We start from the raw sequence: 18,922 nt of genomic DNA, 5'->3' as shown, positions 1-18,922 counted from the left end.
CTTTCTCAACTACATTCGTAACAGTATTATTCATAATAGCCAGAACCTGGAAACAACCTAGATACCCCTCAACAGAAGAATGGACAAACAAAATGTGGTAATTTACACAATGGAGTACTACACTGCTATTAAACAAAACAATGACACAATGAAATTAGCAGGCAAATGGATGGAACTAGAAAAAATCATCATGCATGAAGAACAGGAGTAGAGGACGGAGGGGAAAGTATAAATGAAAAATTTAATTAATAATAATAAAAGAAATTGCACTGGCTATAACATAAAACAAAATGTGGTTCTTTAATAACGTGTAAAAACCTAAGTTTGAAATTGAGAATTTATTGAGAGCTGCTGGTAGCAAAAGTCCATGAGAGAATACAGCAGTGACCACTAATGTTCAGAAGGTCAACCTATCAGAACTAAGGGTTCTGTTAGAGGAAACTGTCATGCACGGCGTTATGGAATGATTGCCTTTTGAATGAACTGTCTCTTGTTGTAAACTCTTGTGCAATAACAGCTATGATTCTCCCTATTTACCGTGCATCTCCATGTGATGTGTACATGTACTCTCACGATTGCATCTCAATCCTGGGCGCAACTTTTCCTATACATTTGGGGTAACTGGACAACTGTCCCCAGCTGTGTTTATTTTTCATTAACATATATCTGGCCAGCGCCATTCTCCGGACAAAAGTATTTCAGCAAAGATACCTTTTTCCAAGGACAAATGCAGAGAAATAAACATTAGCTCATCTCACCCACAGATAGAGAAAAGAACCACTAACAATTAAGTTCTCAACCCCTTACCTTCACCCCGGGTTATTTACATAAGACCTTAAACTTAAGAGATTTACTGCTTATATTCCTGGTATGATGTTTTAGCCATTTGCTAGTTACTGAGTTAAGGCAGTTACTTCCCATTGACCCAAGGAGATTGCCTACAAGGCCAGGCAGGCAATAGGTGCCAAGCTTCTTTCTTGTGCAAATTCAATTTTTATTCCTAGCAGCCAGGTGCTATTCCTAGATTTTCTCCTTAGCAATTACTCTGAGTGAAAGTGCTTTTACTAACCAAATACTACACGCCCTGACAGAGGTTGCTTAGCCACCTAGCATATGTCCCCCTCCCTATCAGAAAGCAGCTACAGCTCGGACAAGCGGGAAAAGCGACACCAAAGACAGTTACTTTCTGGTGACTTATTGACCCCTAACATTTTACCTAGCCATTTCTAGGTTATAGTTTGAGCACATAAATTCCCTAATTGATCTTAGCCTTAGTTGACCCTACCAGAGAACTCCCCTTTAGTCACTCCTGTTTTGGGTTGTAAGGAAGCTGACAATTAGTTGCTTGATGTGTGGGTCCTTATCACCTCTCTTTGAGACCCTGAAAACTTTAAGCCTCACATTGCTTTACCAAAGAATTACTGTGTGGGTATATAGACTGGTTCTCTGAGAGCACAGCGAGGATGGATGGAGAAGAACAAAGATGAGGATGGAGATGGAAAGAACTGGGTAGAATGATGAGAGAACAGAAGGAGGGACCGAGAGCAGGAGGGACTGAGAGGAGGAGGAGGGAAAGAGAGCTAAGTAAGAGAATAGGAAAGAAACTGTGCAGATAGAATCACCATAGAAGAATAAAGTGAATGGACTAAAGAACTCAGTGTGCTTAGATTCATTGAATATTCCTCAGATTAGAATCCTCAGCTGGTTGGTAGACTCTTTCATGGACCCTGGGAGCAAACAATATAGGCTGGACCTATTGTTTGCGTTAAGAATTAAAACATACCTTCAATTTCTACTGTTCTTTTTACCTAGGAGAGTTTTAAAAAACAAGTTAGTATTATCCTTGAATAATACTTTATGGAGTTCCTATTCCTTTTAAAAATGGATTGATTTTAATTTTTGTTTGAAAAGAAAAGAAACTATGACACTGACCTAGAATAACTTTCCATTTGTTCTCAGTGCAAATAGTTTCCATGTTGTTTATGTGTCCTTATCCTACAGTCTGAGGTCACTAAGATCTACTCATAATTCTAAACTTCATTCAAAATCTGAACACACAATATGGATTATAAAATCAAATAAAATTATTTTCAGCTTGGGGCTTTAGGAAATTGGTTAAGCATATATTTGTTTTTGTGCTCTTTAGCAAAGCTACTATGATATGATAAGGTTTACACAAAATTTCCACAAATAATTTCAGTTATTATAATTGTAGATATGCACATAATATCATATATATATTTTATATATGTATATATAAAATCACTTTCCTTCTCTGTCTATTCTAAAAAACAGACACTGTGCCCAAGCTAATGTTTGCCTTGCAGCACTGAACAGAGTTCAGGAAGCATGCCCCTTCACCTTGCTCCCAGGCGTCTGGCCTTAAAGGCTAATGTAGAAATCTCACTTAGTGTCTAGGAGGTCATAAGGTCAACAGGAGAGTGATAGGAGTTGGAAACTTGAGTGTTCTTTGAGGCTGGAAGCCAATTAATGCTGCACAGAAAGAAACAAGAAGAGGCAGATCAAACCATTTCATAAGTGTGCACTTATTACCCTTCTTACTCAGCTCTGCAAACATGTAGCTGTTTTCCGTGAAAATATTCTAATCTTGCTATTAGAAAGGTCATTGGTCGATGTTGGTTTGATACTTTTGAAATAATTTTTATGGTGATAATTCAAACTGGGTTTTCTTAAATTCAGCCCTGGGATAGACTATCTTTCAGGACAATGGCAGAACAAGAACAGAACCAAAGTTCTTGGCACTGAAGGATTGTATCTTAATCTGTTGTTTTTGTGATGTTCTTTATCCAGAGTATTTTTAACTTAGTCTTCCCAAACACACTATCTTAACAAACACTTTTGTCCTGGTGACAGGTATTAAGGTCACTCTGGGGAATTCTCTGGATATTTGTGTTATAGTTCCAAGCTAACATATTTGAACCTTTCTAACTACACACTATTCTGCTATAAAAACATGTTGCTGTTTGTTTTTACTCTTTTGCTCTTTTTGGGGGCCCAGCATGCAGCTCCCAAATAAATTACAAATATGGAGTCTTATTCTTTTTTATGAATGCCTAGCCTCTGTGTGTTTATTTGGGTCTGAGCAGCTGTGGACTGGGCAGGACACAGGAAACTTCTATGACAGCTTGGCTTATTTCTAGCCAGCTTTTTTTAACTTAAATTATCCTGTCTACCTTTTGTCACTGGGCTTTTTCCTTTTCTTACTTCTGTAACACTCTTAACTCTGTGACTGGCTGTGTGGGTGGGTGGGTGGCTCCTTCTTTTCTTGCTCCTTGATCTCTCTGGTTTCTTGATTCCTCTTTTTATCTTTCTGTTTATTCTCTTTACCAGCTCCTCCTATCCTTTCCTTGCCTTGCTCTTGGCCATTCAGCTCTTTATTCATCATCAGGTGTCTTAGACAGGCAAAGCAGCACAGCTTCACAGAGTTAAACAAATGCAACATAAAGGAATACAATACATCTTTGCATCATTAAACATATTCCACAGCAAAAGAACAAATGTAACATATCCCAAAATAGTACTCTGCCAGAGAAACATCTATATTTATAATAAAATATCAGACTTTATATTTTATGGTCAGCAAGATGCCTCTTGCTGATAATGCAATGAAGCCTAACTGCCTGAATTTAATATTTAATCCTTGGACAGTAGAAGGAGAGAACTGATACCTACAATTTGTTTGATGACCTACTCAAGTGTATGATGGCATACATACATACACACACACACACACACACACACACACACACACACACACACACACACAAATACATAAATATAAAACAAATAGTTATATTTTTAAAATACTTGCTTGGATAATAAAAAGTTACAAGATGAACTTTAGCTTTAATTTTAGAATGTAACATAATATTGCCAAATATGTAGATGACATTTAAGCTAATAATTGGAAATAAAGAAACCATTTGAATTTTTTCAGAAAACAGTTGTAAGAGATTACAATGAGAAAGTGTTGTCTCTAGGAGTTGTTAACTCTTCACGCATAGTGTTTGAAACATTTGAGTGAATGGATGGTATAATCATATTTAATGTTTTATATGAATTATTTTAAAGCAATATATTCTGAATAACTCTGGCTAAATGAACATATTTATTTTAAAATAAGATTTATAAACAAGCAATTGATAAATGATTTTAATAACACATACAATAAAAACTAAAAGCTTTTCTTCGTGAATTTATAGTGCAAATCCGATGTGAAAGCCTGGTACCATTTTAATCCTTTGTGCATTATAGAGAGAATGGTAGCCACTCTTCATGTTTCTATAGCTATCATTACGATACTAACATCCAGTTTCAAAAAGTATATAATTTTGTCTTCCTTTATTCACTCTGTAAGTCTGCAGGGTCTAAGAGTACCATCTGATAGATGAAAGACAAACATATTTGTTAAAGGAATAAATACAGTATCATTTTTTAATCAACCAGGTAAAGAGGTATAAGGGTTTGAAATACAGTTTCATAATTTAATATGATCTTTACTCCTTACTAACTATATATGCCCCTTACTAAATAGTGGTCACTTCCTTGTGGTTATAAGAAGAGAACAAATAAAGTAACATTCAAAGATAAATTTGTTTGGGATAAAACAGTGACGATAAGAAGAAAAATTTCATGAAGGAATTAAGTTGATTTCACTGAACTTTAGGTCTATAAATGTTGTGGATATTCTGTTTCCTCCTTTTTCCACAAATATGAAAATAAAGAAATGCAAATAGAACAATAAAGTATATTCTTCACACTGTGTGGAAGTGTATGGAAGACACATGGACCTCTCATCTGGGAAGCAAGTTTGCAGAATTCTCTCAGCAATTCCCCGTTCTTCTTCCCATCCTGACCCTGGAGCCATTTAATTCCTTTTATAAGCTAGCTTCCCCACCTTCCCTCTCACCCAGATTGATGCACATTTCTCTGGACTCTTCTAGAATTATCTTTTAGTTTTTAGTCTGGAAAATTGTTCTTCTAGGTCACACGTAAACACCAGAAATGTCACCACTTTAATGCACCTAAAAAATAGTTTTGAATGATGCTAAATAATTCCTTATTTGGCTTACATGGCTTATAGTGGTTCTCACCTTTCCTCATTCTTCAACCCTTTAATACAGTTTCTCATGTTGTAGTGGCCCCAATCATAAAATTATTTTCTTTGCTACTTCATAACTAATTTTGGTACCATTAAGAATCATAATGTTAATATTTTGGAGATAGAGTTTTGCCAAAGGGGAGGTGACTCACAGGTTGAGAAGTGCTGGCTGAGGATGTCAGAACTTGTAGTATGAGGGACACGTACCCTGTTCTGCAGCTTAACTGATATTTAGATGAAGGTGACTTCTCCTAGTGCTGCTGACCATCTTTAAAGACCGTGCCTGGACACAGAATGAAGGGTCTCCTCTCCTTCTGACAATGAAACTGGAAATTCAGCACAATCTTTTGTTATCTCTCTCTGCTCGTAATCTGACCAGCTGTCACAAATCATTGCCTCTTTAGCCTGACAAGCAGTAAAATACCCCTGAGGAGCCCTGTTTTGTAGCTATCCAGCAAAACAATGATTAGAATAATGATAGCTTGTAGGAGGCACTGTATATGTAAACCAGTTTCAGCTCTATAATGTTCTGTACATGTGAGTTGTTTTCATTACCCATAATTGAAGTTGCCATGACTTATTGTTTTCTGTGCTGGGTGAGAAAGTCTTTATTTAACTCAGGCTTCCTTTTGTATTGTGGAGAACGCATGTCTCACGGACATTAAAAGTGACAGCTTTCTGGAGAGCTGCTGCTTGTCTGTAATATTTTTGTGGAAGATTTTTTAAGGTTACATAGCTAGTCTCAGAATGTGGCATTTTAGTTGGCAAATGAATTATTTGTGAAGGAAGGTCATTGTGCAATGTATTATTGAAAACACTGATGATGATACAGTTTGCTGACTTTTTCATAAAACAGTGAATCCTGCATATTTTAATATTAATTGAACTTGGTGTGTGCAGTGGAAAGAGTTCAGAAATGGAAAGATGAGTTGGAGGCTAATGAGGAAATGCTAGAAGGCATGCTCGTTAGTACCCATTGGAACTTTAACCCACAGTGTCCAAGTGGCTGCAGTCTGTGTCACTACTAATTCGCATAAGCATGGCAGGAGAACTGAATCCTGTCCCTGCTCATCCTCATTTCATTTGGGACTGTGTGAGTGTGCATGAATGCAAGTATTCTACATAGTCCCAGAAGCAGTCACTTAGTCTTTGTGGGTTACACGCTGACATTTTAGATGCAAAAATCAGCATGGGGTCTAATGAAGCTGCAATGTCCCCACTCATTTCTTCAGTCCCACTTATTTGTTTCTCTGCTCACATCTCTGCTCCTTACTTATCTACTAATGAGAGGCGAATCTCCAACTGCAAATAATGCAGGCAAGAGCAGAGAACCCTGCCTTGTGATCTTCCTTGGTTGACATAGAGTTGAATAACTTAGTTTACTGAAGTTCTGCCACCCAGTCAACAGTGGAATAGACATGACCTTATGTTTTGAGTGGAGGAGATAAATTACATTTATTGAGATAAAGTTATATTTAGCAATTACATTGGCCATGCTGCCGGTATATGCATGAAATCATCTAGTTTTTGTCTAATTTTTGTGTAGGTGTTGTGAAGTCAAATACAGATATTCTTTCTGAAACAGTTTTATAAAAGCATTTAATCTTTACTTTGAGGTCACCCTGAAGCATGGTTAGGTCTGGATGTTTTGTGAGAGGGCAGAGTAAGTAAAACAAAAAAACAAATCTTTTTTTTTTTTCTAGTACAAGAATGATTTCCTTCAAATACATGCTGGTAAATTATGTTTGACTTTGGAGTTGGAGAATGGCTCTCTCCTTCTTTAAACTCAAGCATGTTGTTAAAAGGAAAATGCAAACTCCCTGTATCATGCCAGAAGAAAGAGCCATCTTCTGATATGGGACAGGAGAAAAATCTAATTAATTCAGGGACTATTCTATTACTACTAGTCTCAATTCTTTGATTCTATTCTGATTCTTTAAACTTTTCTTAAAGTATGAATTTTATATCAAAATTTACCATATATATATATATATATATATATATATATATATATATATATAACTTTGTTAAGATATTAATGGTAGTATAGAGTACTAACTAATTCTAGAAAAAAGGCTTCAATTAGCTGCCTATACTTGTCTTTGTGTTTGAGTCTCTTATCAGTTTTCTGCAGGAAATCACGGCCAGGCCTAACATCAACTGAAGTCTCCAGGAAGAAGATGGGGCCCCACAACAACAATAATTCCACATGGACAATAATAATACCACTAAGCTGACAAACATCATCTACAGATCAGCTTTGGACTACAAAGTCCTCAGAGCAATTTTGAGAGGGCTAGCTGAGGTGATCCAGTTTCAAAGACTACTTGAATAAGGACTTGAGATAAACCCTGAACTTTGGCATTATACACAGACTGGATAACGAAGGATATAGTTACCTTTCTTAGAATTTGACAATTAATGCAAAATTTTTCTTTTCAGAATAAAGATACCTTCACCCATATCTAGCAAGAGCAATTTTAAGAATAGGACACCCACATTCCCAAAGACGTGGTGTGGGGCGGGTGGTTTTTTGGTCTTTTAATGGATTTTGGGTCTGGGATAATTTTCATTGTTTAGGAGGGTTGGTTACAAGTTGTTGTTAAGGGTTAGGAAAAGGGTTAAACAAAGGAGATTAGATTTAAGGTTCTTGTTTTTTAAAAAAAATAGATAGAAATGATAGAATAGAGGGTAGATTATTGAATCTACTTGGAAAAATAAAGAGAAGATATACATATGATATAGATAAAAAGATAGATTATTGAATCTACTTTTAAATGACAATTACTAGTTTTAAATACTTTATATTTGATTGAATTTTTTTATATTGTATACACATTATATATATTGAGATTGAGATTGTTAGAAAATGCTATATGTATATTTCTAATCTTATTCAAAATATTGTACTTATACCGTTCATTTAGCAATGTAATGCAATTTGCTGATCCTTGAATGTTATTATTACCAACTATTAGGGTAAAAAGAAATGAAAGTTAGTAGTTAGATATTACAGTAGAACTTGTAGTCATATTAGGTATGTTTTCAAGATTGAGCAGATATATTTTAGATAGACAGGTCATCTTCAAACCCTTCAGAGATCTACAGAATATGGCATTTAAAATGTTTTAATAACAGAAAATTTTTCTTTTTTGTTATGACTATGAGACATGTCGGCTTCTGGCAGTACCAATCTACTTCAGAGAAAATATGGGCATTGAAGGAACTGCATATGGAGTTAACTTTCATGGTGGCAAAAGTTAGCCACTGGACAACAAAGTATCCTCAAATCAACTGCTGACAAACAGGACAGACAGGACATGAAACAAAGGACTACTGATTCTTGCCAAAACAGGTGTGGTTGTGGCTTTAACAAAAGGCATCTTCTGCGGCCAGGAAAATATGACACCATCCCTGAAGTGGCCTTTGCAATCCGGAAAAGGTACAGTGCCCTTTTCTTTGAAGACACCTGAACAGGCAATGGACTGATGGCTTCTCATGTACAGTGGAACAGTAGCTGAAACAGTTATTCTTGAAGAGTAATTAAGCTCACACCTCTCAATGGTAGACTGGCATTTAATAGAGGGATGTGGAGAAGAATGAGATGCCGAGATGAACCCACACACACAGCCAAGAAGAATGGACAGCTGAATTAAAAAACCATCAACTATTTCCAGAATTTAAAATCCTGAATCATGACATGACACTAGTGGAATTCAGGTGTTTCTGGTACATGGACTGCTCTCACCCAATGTGAGGTCGAACTGTTGACCTTGTGTACATCCTACTTCACAAATGAGTCTGTCAGAAAAGCTAAGCCTATAGGCTGAATATGATGCCCCAACACTGTGGAGCAACCTCAGGTGAATTTCCAGGCAATTGGTTGTTTCTGTCAACTCACATTTTTTTTTTGGAAGCTGCTTGTGTGTACTTCCTGTTTTTATTTTTGTTAGGTAATATTACTTCCTTCTTGGGTCTCTGAGGAAGTTGAAGATTACATATTATAGTTGAAGATTAGATAGTTATAGTTACAGTTTTCCTTGTTAAGAATTTCAGAAAAGAAAATCACTAAAGAAGGTAAGTGTATAAATTTGAAAGACGTTATAAGATATTTCTGTTAGTAATATAAGTTAAGATAAAAATTGAATCAGGTACATTTTGGACTTACAAAAATAAGATAGATAATGAAATTATTTTCTCTGAATTTGTCAAATGCAAATGGACTAGACATTGTTTAGGTATTTATTGCTTGTATATATTATATATAGTTATTGCACTTTTGTATATAGTTTTTCTTATATTAGTTATAACTTTTTTCCTTTTTTATTTTTATTAAAATAGAAAGGGGGAAATATGGTGATATTTTATTTGTACTGAAATGTGATTTTATTTGTATGTTAATAAATAAAGTTGCCTGGGGGTCAGAGCTATTAGCAAGCCATAGCAGGATTCTGATGGTGGTGGCACACACCTTTAAGCCTGATCACATGACAGATAGATCTCTGTGTGTTCAAGGATACAGCCATCATGGAGACACATGCCTTTAATCTCAATACCAACCATAGAGACCTAGAGGTCTGTAGAGACAGGCAGTGACGAGGAGGTCATGTGGTTGGGTTTACAACCAATAAGAAGGCCAAACAGAAAGTCAATAAACAGACAGACACACAGGAAGTAGGCCTCTTTCTGAGGGGAAGGATGGCAGTGGCAGGAAGGGTAAGAAGGTTGTTTTACATCTCAGCTCTTAGCTACTGCTCTGAATTCTTGAGCTTTTAACTCTGTATTTGGCTCTGTGTTTCTTATTTAATAAGAGTGTTACATCTACTCTTTAGTTTTGTAAACTGACCACGCAGGTCTATAAGATTACATCTTTTTCCTAAGAGGCTACCATGTCCTCTGAGGGTAGAATATGCAAGCAGTAAAACTTGGAAATAGATCATTCAATTATTTCTATGTTAGGCCACACTTATATGTATAAGCTATATTCTGCAGATAGTAAAAGTACACATTTCCAACAGAAGGTTAGAACAAATAAAACCTGTTTCCCATCATGTTGTTCTCTCTTCAATATGACTACTACAGTTCAGGCATCACATGGCAGGTTCAAATACAGACAAAGGCTCCGTGACAACATAGCCATAATTCACTGACCAGGACTCAAAAAACACATGGCCATCAGAGAAGTAGTAAAATTAAGTTCCAGTTTTTCCATAGTCAAATCGTGTCAATAATCAAATACATGTTTTCTAGGATTCAGAATGCCATTATTCTCTTTGTTATTTCAGAGGCACCAATTTGTTTAGAAAGGAGTCATTATTCATTTAGTAGAAATACCTAGAAAAGATACAAAGGAATTGTTCATAAATAATGAACTTACTTTTGAAAATGATACTTTTTGTGGGGCAAATAAGTGATTCTGAGATATAACAGATGTTTACTGTAGTGGGCCTTACATAGAACTTTGTGTCACCTGTCACTCATGACTTACAGAGAGGAGGCCCACTGTGCAAACTTTCTCAATATACACTTACCATCATTAGGAAAACCAAAGCACATTCAATGCAATGAGAGCCTTATATTAATAAGCACCAGAGCACAGAGCTCATTAATGTGCTTACAGATCCTAAGAGTTAGTTAGCTATGTGTCTCTTCTTCTCCCACTGAGAAATTCATCAGCTGCTTCTATTCAAGAGCTCAATTGCCAAAATCTTTTCTATTCTGAATGTTAGCTCCTCACTAGAGATAAAAGAATAACAGAAACAGTCCTCTAAAATATTTATTCTGTCTATTATTACTGTCAGAGTCTTTAAACATTTCTTTTCTTCTATGCTTCTTTTGAGTAGAGTGTACTTTTGTGGGATGCTATGTCTGTGAAGACCCACATAATTTAAAACCAAAGATCTCAGAAGCAAGAATAAACTTCAAAATCATTTTTTTCAAGTCTTCTCATCTTTAGTCAGCCAAGGTAACACATGTTAGGGAATATCCTAAGCCCAGAATGACTTTTATTCTTGTTTCATGTGGAAAAAAGTCAAAGAAGGTTTGAGAGGAAGTGATCTTACTTAGTCTAGGAATAAAATGAGTAATGAGATGGCTGCTGCTTTTCCAGGAGGCCAGTCCTCAGTGAGATGGCTGCTGGGTTCCAGAGAAGGCTTAGAGAGGGAAGACTTTAGAATTCACTTTTCTAAAAGTGTGCAGTCAAGTGGATAACAGATAAGCATGGTACTATCGTGTGCTGCCTGAGTCACGAATGAAACAATGGTCAACTAATTGAGTGACTGAGTAAATGAATGGACATTCCACAGCAAGAGAAATCAACAGATGACCCTCATTCTAAGTGCTAAAAATCAGCTTGTGTGAAGAGCTGATTTAACTAGGTTGCAGACAAACAGAACTAAGATATAAACCTAGTAACTCAGCCTATTTATTCACTTACTTATAAATACAAAGAATTTTGGCACAGAGACATATCTCCAGTTTTGAGCCAAGGAGATATGAAGCAGGTCACAAAAATGGATGTCCGTGTTGATTTTTGATTCTTATGCCAGTCCAATTACTAATTAAAGAAAGATGTTCTATCAGGTCTAGTGGTACAAGCCTATGATTGAAGGTAGTTAGGAAGCTTGAGGGTGGAGGATCACAATATCGTGGATTGTTTGTGCTACAGACTGAGTTCCACGTCAGTATGGACTACTTAGTGAAATTGTGTTTCCAAGCAAATAATGAGAATAAATCTATCCAAATGATTCAGGACATGAATGTGCTCCCCTAACAAACTGATTTGATGCCTGAAACCTGTATAAAGGTGAAACAAGACAACTGATTTCACAAAGTTGTCCTTAGGTCTCCACATGTGCCATACAGACACATCACACCACACACACACACACACACACACACACACACACACACACACACACACACACACAGAGAGAGAGAGAGAGAGAGAGAGAGAGAGAGAGAGAGAGAGAGAGAGAGAGAGAGAGAGAACATTGAAATTAAAGTTTATAAGATATTATAAAAATAAAGATAAAGAGATAAATGGAGACCTAGATTTGTGGCTAGCATATGCTAGGCTTTGGATTTAGTAATAAATCGATGAATAAATAAATAATTAATTTGCATTTCTTCCGAAAAGAGGATTCAGGGATGTCACTAGGAAATGAAGCAGTGAAAGGCCATTCAGACACAGTATTAACTGGTACGGAATGATTCTGCATGAGAAATCTTAGTTATAGGTGATGATCTGGCCAGTCTTAGTTGGAGCAACCACTAGAAATGATCATAAAATAGAATTTGCTCTGGTCAAGCCTGGGCTTTGTTCTGAGTCATGTGCTCAACAAATTATTTATTTTTCTTTGTTTTTAAAATAGAATTTCCAAAAAATTAAATTAACAATATTCATAGGTCTTTAGTATCCTTATAAAGAACACTAGGATATTACTATCCATCTGTGATCCATGCTTCCAAATGGCACCTGCTATATAGAATACTCAATGTGACTATTTTCTGTGATTGAGAAGAATGTTCAGGTCTTTCTCTGTGAATTAATTTAAGATGTACTATAGAAACTTAGGGAAAAATGCCTTTTTCTAGTGCCTTAAAGAGTTAGTACACTACAATTTGATATAGTACATGCATTTTTATCTCAAAACATGTTTAAACCTTTTAATACACAGAATAATTATTTTCCTATGAAGCTGATTTCTTTTCTATGAAGAGAGTTGGTTCTTTAATCTTCCATAATTCTACATCATTTTATTTTCAAACTCCAAAGTGTGATCCTTGTTCAATCTTATTTCATCCCCCCCTTTGAAATCTCTTCCCTCCATGCTTCGCCTTCTCCTTTTCTTCCTTCTCTGCCTTTTCCACCTCCTCTTCCTTCTTTCTCTACTTCCTGTACTCGTTATTGTGGCTAGAGTTTCATACATGCCAGGGAAATGCTCAGCCACTAAAGTTTGCCCCAGTCCTGGTCTCTTCTTCCTGCATCTTCCTTACTAGAGCTTAGTTAGGATTCCTTTCTGCAACAGGTTCTAGTGTTTTCACAAACCCCTCACCATCATCCTATTACTCCCTAAAAATTTCTTTCCTATTTTTCCTTAGTATTTTAATTTGCTTCTCTGTTATCTTTCATCACTTCTGTTTTGTACATTCATTTTATTTTCATATTGTAGATTTACTTTCTGACATGTTTGAATTTCCCACTTTATTTCAGTTAAGTGATGTAAACAATCTAATCAATTTACTTTTCCTCTGAAATGTCCCAACTGTTGTTATTTTAAGCATTAATTTTTTTTCTGTTCCTTGCACTTTCTCTATTTTCCTCCTTTGTCATGTGTCAAGATACATGGTGACAGGGTCCAGATATCAACAGAAGGAGAGATGTGGAAGTCTAGTCTGTAAAGAATAAAGCAGCTTATCCCATAATTCCTGGCTTCAGTCTGTCTACTAAGAGCTAAAATTGGAGCACCATTTAGGTTATTAGAAGTCTTTCTTCAAGACTGAGTCTTAACAGCTACTGTTTTACTGTTGAATGGTCTCCGGGAACAGAACAAACTTATATTTATTTAAACTGTTTCTCTTTATCATTTCCATACAGGAAGCCTCCAATTGGTTGGTCTTAAGACTGAATCCAGGAATTATGGAATAGGCTACTTTATTCTTTACAGACTCGATTTCCACATTTCTCCTTCTGTCAATATCTGGACCCTGTCCTTCAGATTTTCTTTGCCCTCCGTAGTTAAGGATACACATAGTTCAGTCTCTTTGCCATGAACAGTTTTCCTGGAGCTCTGTAGCTCTGTAAGCTTGGTCTGAAGAACTAATTCAATCCTGTAAAGGCGTTTCCCTTCCTCTGCTTGTGTTTTTCCTGTTATTTTGTACTTAATTACTTTTCTTTTATTTTTTGTAACTTTTTATTGTTATTTTTATGAGCAAGTGGTGAACATTCAGAGTTCTCTACCCAGGCTGTGATGAAGAAAAGGAGTAATTCCAGAGTAATGAATTCCAACTAGGAATACTTGATGATATTTGGACAATTCTTTTGGTTGTCACTTTGAAAGGTTCTGTTTATTATTACAGAGTGAAAAATTGAGTTTCTGTTTCATGTCTTACAAGGCACTGGATAGATTCTCCTACAAGGCCCTCCCTCCTCAATTTTGCCCACAAGTCTATAGAGTTTATTTAAGAAAAAGTTTAATGTTTGTGTACAGGGAGAGTTTAAAGTGAAGGATTTCAGGTATTTTGTTTATAAAGGCAGATGCTAGCAGGTATAGTAAGTGATGAAAGACAGTATATGCAAATGATGGAAACAGCGGCATTCTGAGTAAGCTGAAATAGCATTTTCAGGAAACATATTAATAATAATACACAATGATATCTTTCATAGATAGGGAAATGAGCCTACTACAGTGTTTCTCAAATAATATGCAAAGTAATGCCACCTGCAGAACCTGAATGAAACATGTTTATGATACTCATGCTCTGCTTTATGCAGACAGACTGAATGGGAAACCCTGGGGGACAGACCCTGATAGTGGCATATTTACAGAGGTCCTCAAGTGATTCTAATATGTAGCCAGTTTTGAGAATCAGTGATCTAGGGACAACACGCAAGTATATTTTTCATGCACACAACTCACTGCTCTTTTTTTTTTAGTGTGCCCTGGGTTTCCTTCTGTCTCCAGTTATGTTAAGAAAAAAATGTTGTACATGAATCATGATACAAACATATGGTTAATCTAACTTTTTTATTAAACTCTCTACAAAACCATTTCTTTTAAATCTGTCCTTTATTATAACATACTCATTGCAGTTTGAATAAAAGGTAAAGCCATTGTGTCTTAAGCAGCAGGGTTTTATTTATTTTAACTTTATGTATTGGTGATGATTTATTTCTTGGTCTGTTTAATAATGCTTCCATAATGCCTACTTAGCAGTAGGTCATCTATCTCAGTTTCTTTGACCTTCTGTATGGTTTTCATAATAGTGACCACATTCCCTCCTTATATAGATTATATTTGATTTTAAATCACAACAGTTGGTGGCAAAAGTTCCAAGAAGCTTCTAAAATGGAGTTGACTCAAAGTAATTTTTCTAATTACTTTAATAATGTTGTGAAAAATATGTGCTTTATGCAAGCATTTTTAAAAATTTATATAAACATGAATCTCAGCTAAATGAAGACCATGGAATAACACAAACTCCCAAATGCACATTAAATGCATAAAATTTAAGCTACACATTATGTTAAATAAGGTGTGATAGTAGCAGTGCTGTCGATACAAATAATTTGCTGTCATTTACTGAAAACTTACAATGCAGAAGCCATATAAAATGCATTAAATCCTAATGCAAATTAATTTGACTATTTAACAGGACTTTTCTATGTAATAGGTTATATTTCAAAAACAAGGAAACAAATAGAGAAAAGTAGTCTTGTTTTGTCAGAGGACATATAGTTCATGCCAGCAAAGCCTCAGAAGCCTGGTTCAAGGACTCATGCTCTTGATCACGCTTCTACTAAAATGGTCTATGTAAAAGCCTAAGTGCAAAGGCTAGAACTGCTGAAAAAGATACAGCCAAAAGGAAACAGTTCACTTTCAGTATTGTCTATTTTTATTTTCCATTACTGAATATTCAACAACTTTATGTTAGGAAATAGTTAGGTGTTTTATCTCATGTATATCAAACATTAAATAAAATATGTATAGAGTGTAAATAGTTTTGATAGTTCTTCCTACATGTACTTATCTTTAAGAATGCATATCAAGTATATGTGGACCATTAATTATTAGTGATTGCCTCATGAATCAGTAACAGCACTTTCACAGTAATGGATCTCTAGCTATTAAAATTTTAGCCTTCCTAGATAAAGGACAAATGGACTGGTAAAGGAATCAGGGCAATAATTCCTTTCACAATAGCCTCAAAAAATATGAAATGTCTTGGGGTAACTGTAACCAAGGAAGTCAAAGACTTTTGCAATAAAAACTTTAAGACACAGAAGCAAGAAAATGAAGAAACTATAGGCAACTGAGTAAAGCTTTGAACACAAGAGGCTGCCTTCCCCAGGGAAGAGTAATCTAATTTGTTATTCAGGCCAAGTGAGCAGCCCTAAAATATACATACAGAATTGTATTATATGGAATGAACATAATTATATCTAGTGGTTAAGAGTACTTGCTGCTCTTGTCCAGGACCTGGATTTGGTTCGTGATACCCCCATGACAGCTCATAAACATCTGGTACTCCAGTTTCAGGGGAACTGCTCTTTTCTTCTGACATCTTGATTACCAGGCACACACATAGTGCACAAACCTGCACATAAAATAAACAACTATTTTAAAAAATCAGCTTGTAAAGGGAACTAAGAACTGACAGTATAGGCCTATGCATACCTGGAGTGTATTTATTCCAAAGACACACTCTTTCTCTCCTTTTTCTTTATTTGTCTCACATACAAAACATCCCAACTTCAGTTTCACCTCCATCCCCTCCTCCCAGCTCCTTCCTCACCTCCCCTCTCCTCCAGATCCACTCTTTTACCATTTCTCTTCAGAAAAGAAGAGGCCTCCCAAGGATATCAATGGAGCTCGGCATAATGAGACTTAGTGCAACGAGACTAAGTATAAATCCTCCCTCATATCAAGATGGAGAAGTCAACCTAGTAGAAGAAAATGTGTCCCATAAGCAGGCAAAAGAGTCAGAGACTCCCCACTCCCACTGTTTAGGAGTTCAACAAAAACCCCCAAGATAAACAAGCACAGCATGAATGCAAAGACCTAGCACAGACCCAAGTGGGCTAGGTGATTGCTGCTTCAGTCTCTGTGAGCCCCTATGAGCCCTGCTTAACTGAATCTGTGGGCCATGTTCTCCTGGTGTCTCTCTGCAACCCCCTGGCTCCTACAATGCTTTCTTCCCTCTTCTATGGGGTTCCTGAGCTCTGCCTAATGTTTGGCTTTGAATCTCTGCCTCTGTTCCAGTCAATCGCTGGAGGAATTCATTAGGAATCATTTTTTTTTTTTTTTCTTGTCACTTGGTTCTACACTAGGTCTCTGAACCACCTAGCTTCCAGATCCTGGCCATCCAGGCAGTGTCGGGCATGGGCTCCCTCTTGTGGCTTGGACCTCAAGTTAGACCTGTCCTTGGTTGGTCATTCCCACATTCTTTGAGAAACATTAAATTGTACAGAGAAATTCTAGCTAGGACATTGTGTAGCACTGTGATTCCCCTCTAAAAGCAGGCTTTGTTGTTTTGTATCTCTTGTGTGCATAGAGATGTATGCTCTGTGACTATCCCTTCACGTATGTGCCATCCCTATGTGCCAGTGTGGGTGATCAGTCATGTTGTGCTAAATTATTCGATCACTTTAGTAATTTAAATAACTACATTTTTTGAGCAGATTGGTGTGGCATTTTATGATACGCTGATGAATCTAGATCAGAGTAATGCTCACTTAAATTACATGGACCCTCATATGTGATTCCCTGTATCATATGAAGTATATGGTTATTAATGCCTGGATAAAAGAGCAAGAAAATTAAACATATTTGCCTTTTAATGATATCTGATGCATGAAACTTGAACATGGAATAAACTTTTTAAAAAAAATACTAGTGATACAGATGTTGTCTTGTCAGAGTCTTCATTTCTACTTCTCCTTCCAGACATCCAGACCAAAACCAGAAAGTATTTTCAGTGGAATGCCCTACCCCGAAGAACTACATGACCCACTCAACATTTTCTTTTTCACTTCCTTAGTAAATTAGCGGTGTTTAACTTTAGTCTTTGCAGAGTATTTTTCATTACCACAAAATGTCCACCCCCAAATAGGTAATGACTCACAAAAGCTACATCCTTGGTCCTACATACCAATCAATTCCATTTCACAGGTGTTGGTTTCTGCTTTAATAAATTAATGGAGGAGTTTTTCTGTATCTTATAACTTTATGAGGTTCTATGCTTTGTATCTCCATCTTCTTGAGTTTAACAAGCATATCTCTCCCTACAAAATGGAACGTTTGATTCAGAGGAAATAGCTGTAAAGCAGTATTCTTTCCAATAGGAAGACATTTTACAGAAACTGCTTGTTCTAGTCCATTTGTGATCCTGTCGCAAAACAACTGAGATCACGTAGTTTGCAAAATTCATGAATTTATGTTTCACATTTCTAGAGGTTGAGAAATTCAAGATCAAGGCTGTATGCAGTATCTAGAGAGGTACACTTCTCTTCTCTCCTCTCCTCTGCTCTCCCCTCCCCTACTCCTCTCCCCTCCACTCCTCTCCTCTCCCCTCCCTTGCACTCTCCTACCCTCTCCTCTCTGCTTTTCTTTTTCTTTCCTTTCCATCCCTTCCCTTTTTCCTCCCTCTCTTTCTTTCCTTTCCTTTTTCTTTTTCATTTTCTCCCCAGCAGGATCTTATTGGGTATCTCTGGGTGGCCAGGAACTCATTAGAGTAGAGAGTAGGCTGGCCAAAGAAAAGAACTCAGAGATCCACCTGCCAGTGCCTACTGAGTTCTGGGATTAAAGGTTTAAAGGTGTGTACCACCACGCCCTGCTGGAGTGTATGGTGTTTTTAGATGATGCTCTTAGAATGAAAGGCCAAACAAAAGTCATTCTGTTGTTTTGAGCTCCTTTATAAATCATTTGATAGGTTACTGTGATCTGCACATATTTGCTAAATACACAAAGTGAAGTTTTATACTTTCAATAAATCTCATAATAATGTTGCAATATAATTTTTAATATCAAGCACTAGAAAATTCTGATATGAATATATTTGCAAGTTAAAAGCCATGTT

The sequence above is a fragment of the Peromyscus californicus genome, unplaced genomic scaffold, assembly GCF_007827085.1.
Source record: "Peromyscus californicus insignis strain IS unplaced genomic scaffold, ASM782708v3 Scaffold_13__1_contigs__length_99412109, whole genome shotgun sequence".
Lineage (NCBI taxonomy): Eukaryota > Metazoa > Chordata > Mammalia > Rodentia > Cricetidae > Peromyscus > Peromyscus californicus.
This window is presented reverse-complemented; position numbering follows the sequence as displayed.